Source organism: Cynara cardunculus (assembly GCF_001531365.2).
Source record: "Cynara cardunculus var. scolymus isolate 2C chromosome LG 2, CcrdV1, whole genome shotgun sequence".
Classification (NCBI taxonomy): domain Eukaryota; kingdom Viridiplantae; phylum Streptophyta; class Magnoliopsida; order Asterales; family Asteraceae; genus Cynara; species Cynara cardunculus.
The window spans coordinates 23,127,939-23,133,009 of record NC_037529.1 but is presented as its reverse complement, the minus strand read 5'-3'; the positions used below and the strand labels follow the sequence as shown (position 1 = coordinate 23,133,009).

At 33.8% G+C, this 5,071-nt stretch overlaps 1 long non-coding RNA gene across 3 annotated transcripts; it reads right to left on the bottom strand.

Moving 5' to 3' along the window:
• Positions 1 to 2,588: 2,588 nt before the first annotated feature.
• Positions 2,589 to 3,791, bottom strand: LOC112507900. 3 transcript variants are annotated; one of them, XR_003068579.1, is made up of 5 exons: positions 3,338 to 3,791; positions 3,099 to 3,172; positions 2,933 to 3,008; positions 2,795 to 2,850; positions 2,589 to 2,717 (listed from the first exon to the last, which is right to left on the bottom strand). It is a non-coding gene; the product is annotated as an uncharacterized LOC112507900 (long non-coding RNA). The 3 variants fall into 3 exon arrangements; XR_003068577.1 differs by having other exon boundaries at positions 3,490 to 3,791; XR_003068578.1 differs by having other exon boundaries at positions 2,933 to 3,172.
• Positions 3,792 to 5,071: the final 1,280 nt, after the last annotated feature.

Sequence of the window (5,071 nt, the reverse complement as noted above, 5' to 3'; positions counted from 1 at the left end):
AGAATCTTGAAGAACACCTTAGCTCACACACACAGGTTCTTTTCTAAAAGAGTGACAGTGATAAGGATAACCTTATCAAACTCTTCTTTTAAATATCATCACCTAGGCGGTGGAGGATTATAATAATAAAACTTCAAAGGCGGTGAAAGCTTTTGTCCAATAGAAAATACTTTGGGCGGTGGATTTTGCATTATAAAAATTCATGGTTTCCCATGAAGATATAAGCTTTTAAATAATAAAATAATGTCCACCCAAATAATTTATCACAATTATACACCACCTTATGCATGTTTCACACCACATGCATACATGTATAAATCATATATGTGTCATGTCATCTTTGCACATATACACATACACAATATTATGTAATCCACATAATAGCACATAAATTACCTCAACCCAAGTTATGCGAAACCGGGTTATAACAACTAGTCTATATATATTAAAGAAGAAACCACATGCAATGATGTGACCTCTTCTCAAAACAAGAAAATGATTTATCTTTTTACTCCTTTTCTCATGCTTCTCCTACTTTAGTATTTGTTTTTTATGTTTCATATTCACATTTAAGATCCTTTAATTAGGTTGTTTCATCCTATTCATGTTCTCTCTAGTAAGTACTCTTTTAACTCTCATTATTTCTCTCTATTCGGTTATAATTTTTTGTTAGCTCCAATATTTACTTAATGTAAAAGTATGAAAAAGTATTTTGCAAGTGTTGACAGAAGGGTATCTTCCACAGAAGACAACAGAGGACCATCAACAGAAGCTGTTTGATCGTGCAAGTGAAGAATGACAGAACCTCTGTTGTCTCTCACAGAGGTTCTGGAAAATGGTCCTCTGGCAATAAGAACTTACAAGTCTTCTACAACAGAGCCTCTGAGCTGGCTAACAGAGGGTCTGCGGATTCGTCTTCTACGAAGATCTTGTTCTGCTGTTTTTCAAAGGTTATTAGTTGCACGTGCTTTTCACATGACTAGGTCTTTATTCGACTTTATTTGGACGGCTTGGATGATTTCATACGTCTAGGTCATATCAGAAAGGTCGTTAGGAACTAGTATAAATAGCAGCTTAGGCCTTTGTAATTCAGTGTGCTTCCGTATTGTAATCGTCTTATTTTCAATCAATTGAAAAACCTTTGAAGCTATTCTATTGCGTTCATCTTCTTCATATCAATCTGTGTGTTCTTGATTAATTACTCTGTTGTGTTCTTATCATTGTTTCCGCTGTACTGTAATCGTCCTAAAGATCATCAAGAGTAAGAGATCAAATACCAAATCTGAATTTATAGGTCATAACAATTGGTATCAGAGCAGGAATCGAATTCTCATTCGATTAATTCTATTTTTGGTATTAATCTGCATTTTATAGAACACCAGTTTTCTTCATTTTACCCTGTTTCACTCGATTAAATCTGTTTCATCTTATTCCTGTTTTTCTCCTTCTAATTTCAATGGCGAATCTGGCCAATACTTCATTCATGAGCACTGATTCTCAATCAAAACCTCCCACGCTTATTCGTGAGGAGTATCCGCAATGGAAGGTGCGAATGATAAATTTTTTGGAAGGAATTCACCCAAGGATATGTGAATTTCTTTACAATCCTCCTTATGTGCCAATGAACTTACTTCCAAGAGTTCCTGCTACTGGCACAACCCCTAAAATTGYTGAACATTACGAGCCAAGACCTGTTGCTAACTGGAGTGATGAAGACAAAATACTGGTTGATTTGAGTAGCAACACTACAAGAAAAATGACCTTCAAAGAAGGTATTGTTTTGTACTTAAAAGTCTTAAAAGCTTCTCTAAAGCCTTTAGATAAGTTTTTCAATTTTGTTAAAGAGCTTCTCTGTGTGACGGTAGGTAAAGGTTTTAGAGAAGGTTTTCGAAGGGTGTGTTTTTGTTAGCCTTTAGAGACGCTTATTTGAGGCTTTAGATACACTTTCAAAACTTCTCTAAAAATTAGTCAACTTTTTATTCAAAGCTTCTCTAAAAGTATATATATTAGTGACACTTTTCAAGTATTTGTGACGGTTTATAAGAGTTACTAAAAGATACTTTTAGAGAAGATAATGGAAAAGCTTCTCTAAAGATATTGGTTTTAGTGACACTTTTAAAAAACCTTATCTAAAAGTCCTCGTTAGTTACGCTTACAAAATCTTCTCTAAATATGATATTTAGATACACAAACTCAAAATATTCTTTAAAAATTATATTTAGTTACACTTTTAAAATATCAATTCCTTCTCTAAAAAATATATTATATATTTATTTCATCCATAATTCAGCTGCATATATATATATATATATATATATATATATATATATATATAATAATAAAATTAAACTAATAGACAATATTAAATTAATCATGAACAAATTAATAATAATCTCAAGACAATTCAATATATATAAGAACCATCCAAATTTAATATTCAACTATTTCATATATCTTCTAAATTTATCAACAAAAATACATCCAAAATCATCATAGCATGTTTAACGATCTTGAGTCTCCGAACGTTGGTCTTGAATAGTTAATGAAGATGAAAAACTTGGAAGGATACAATTGACCAGAGAGCTATTCTTATTATGAATGAGGGAAGCAAAGGCCGCATATATAGAAGCAGTATACATGTTGCCGACTTGCTTGTTGATCAAAGTTCTAGGTCGAACCTTCTTATTGTAATGGGGCTTAGCCACTTGCTGAGATGCCTGTAAACAGATGCATAGGAACAAACTCATCAATTCTCGGCTCATGAAATTTATAATGTGTATCATGAAATAATCACCTGGCGTTTCTAACGACATCACTGAACACTAATCGAGCAAAGCTCTTCTGTACAAGCTGCACAATTCCACAGAAAAGTTTGAACTACTATAATGAGTATCAAGAAAGGAAACAAGTATGCTTCTTTTAGATCAATTACCTTGTTAAAAGGAGAACGAAATACAAAATAGTCAGCATCAGCAATTGAAAATTGTTTGCCTTCGAATTTCTCGTACCTATAATGGGCAAGATTGTGTTAAAGACAGCTTGTAACATAATTTGTCATCATGACAGGAGTTGGAGCTGATATACTGATAGCAACTTACTTTCGACAATATCCCTTGTAGCAAGACTCAAGTCCCATGAGATAACAAGTTTGGGAAAGCTTTCCGTCAACAACCTAACATAAACATTATACACTAAAATTTGAGTAAAGAACGTCCAAAAGTTTTGCCAAATTTTCTAACACAAGTCGTTCTATAAAATTTGATTTTTGAAAGATCATTAAAATTTATTTATAAAATAAATACATTATACATTAAAATTTGATTTTTGAAAGATCGACCTATTTGGAGGTCAATCACATCAACCACAATCTTCGAAGACAAGTCGACATCAAAATTTATCTATAAAAAAAATACAAGAATGACACAAAATTTGTTAAGGATAAGAACAAGAATGACATTATATTATAAATATAACTTGCGGTTATCTTACCAAAATCCTCTCACGAAGAAGAAATGGTGCTTATCATGTACTGTTTTGTTTCGAGTAGCCTGCCGATGGTATAGCAGTTTTTTGCATCTGTGGCATACATAGCCTGGAGGTGGTGTTTTTTGCTCAAAGCCGCCACCCCGACCTAAATATTAAAAAGTGGGATTCAGTTTTCAACAGCACAATTGGTACATAAATATGAATATAACCCAGACATTATAAACCTGCACCTTAGCGTAGCAAGAGATGTTCATTTGCTTTTACAACAATTCTTAGTTGATAGAGCAAAACAAGTAAATTGTCTTCTTCATGTGTCAATTTTGAGATTAACATACCATCTCACCTCACAATGAAAAATGAGACTACTAAATGGTTGAATCAGCTATATAACAAGAAAACAGAAAGCTAAAAGATAGTTACCAAAAACAAGCCACGCCCAAAGCCTCTACCAGCGCCAAAGCCATCAAAATTTTGGCTGCAGGTTAAGAAGCCAACATAAATCTCCCACATGAAAACAAATAATCAGAAGAAAGGAGGATAAAACTCAGAGGGAGATCTCACTGCTGCCAATCCAAGGCTGGTGTATCAATTAAGGCCTGAATTTTGCTGTCTTCGTCAGCTTTACTAGGCGCAGGAGCATCCTGAAGTTGATTGCTAGATTTTACCTTTTTTGCTATTTTGGCGAGCATCTATTTTATCATTTTCTGTGAAACTCGAGTGTTCTTTTTGCATCTTTGAAAGTATGTTGCTTAGAAACAGAGTTCCAAGTACAACGGTTCAAAATCTGATGACTCCTGGCTATATGTTAGAACGGATTCCCTTGATATGAATGGGAAATGGATGAAAGAAATAATAGAAAAGTGAAAAAAGAACAATCAGTTTGATGGATTCCTATCACTTGCTATTTCATGCATAGTAAGCAAGAAATCTTTCTGACCAGCTAAAGCAAAAATGGTGACTGCCTTATGAGTAATGACGAGGGGGAGATTTGAATGGGCAAGTGCTATATCCAAAAGTAATTTTGATTATTGGACTAATTCTCTGAATATTATTTTAAAATAAATGTTTAATACTTGATTCAAGATTTCTCAGAAAGGAATATGCTGGAGAGGGAGAGTATGTAGTTTGTGATACAAGTCTATACTACATAAATAGCGTTCTTATGATACTAATGTTAAAAAACCCAATAATCTGATTCATATATGGAAATTTTGAGCTACTCCTGGATAAGCAAGAAAATAAAGCTTGGGCATCAGCCAATTTTATGAACCATGTGTTGGCTGCAGGTATCACACAAGACAAGTTTCTTGCAGATACCCTTTATTGGCAAGATCAAGTTCGTCATTATTGGAGGCTGATGAATGTTGATGATACATCAGTTAGTATATTATGGACATGAATGCTCTTTACGGTGGATTTGCGGTTRCCTTTAGTACTTGGCYYGTGTGGGTAATGAATGTAGTTCCTGCAACAATGAACAATACCTTGTCAGCTATTTATGAACGGGGTCTGATAGGTGCTTTTCATGACTGGTGAGTCGAATTAGCAAAACTTTACTTAATCACCTTGTTTGTTTTGAGTGAGT